Raw genomic sequence first — 869 nt, 5'->3', positions numbered from 1 at the left:
TTTAGACCACTGAGCCATCTCACCAGCCCTTTTACTGCATTTTAAAGAACACAATATTAAACAGAACCTAACACTATGTATCATCCCTTCTCTTACATCGTTTCAATTTGTCTGTCTTCAAATTCACCTGGCCATCTAAATTACTCCTGGAAGGTAGAAATTACATTTTACTTATCTTTCCATTCCCTGCCACCAAGGATAGAATTCTGGCTCACTTGTTATCTTTTGAATAAAAGATGATGAATTCATCCCTGTCCCTCCAGGGGTCCCTCCAGGGTGGCTCACTGTCTCCACAAACTGTATTAGCAAAGATGCAGCAGCGCAGGACCCCTGGGTTCCACCTTCTTTCCTCCTACCCATCTGGATATGCACTTAATGCTGATGAGAGGGGAACACTGTGAACGGACTCCCCAGCTGATACACCTACTGTCCCAAGCAGTACAGGAGCACATACTGTGAAGTTTCTCTCTCCCAGCACTTCTGGCTGGGAGGTCTGGGCTGAGCTGGTTGCTGACTAGAGAAGTACGGTAGCCTGGGGCTGTGCAGTGATGGTTGGGGTGTGGACTGTCTCACTCTGCAAGACTTCATGAAGGAAGGTGAGAGGAATAGCGTGGCTTCCTTGGAAGGCCTCCTGTCCTGCTTACCGGGGAAGGACACGCCCACACAGGGGACATGTGTTCCAGGCCAGTCCTTTGACGCAGCAGATGCAACCATTCTGAGTAGAAAATTGTTTCATGTATACATGAATCTGACCAACCTGCCTTCCTAGCACCAAATACATACAGAAATGTGGCCGAAAGGAGGACGTTTCAAGTACTTGGAAACACTAAACCAGAGCAGTGATGTGGCATACAGCAGAAACATTTGGG

This window comes from Octodon degus, unplaced genomic scaffold (genome assembly GCF_000260255.1).
Source record: "Octodon degus isolate 3935 unplaced genomic scaffold, OctDeg1.0 scaffold00047, whole genome shotgun sequence".
NCBI classification, from domain to species: Eukaryota; Metazoa; Chordata; class Mammalia; order Rodentia; family Octodontidae; genus Octodon; species Octodon degus.
This window is presented reverse-complemented; position numbering follows the sequence as displayed.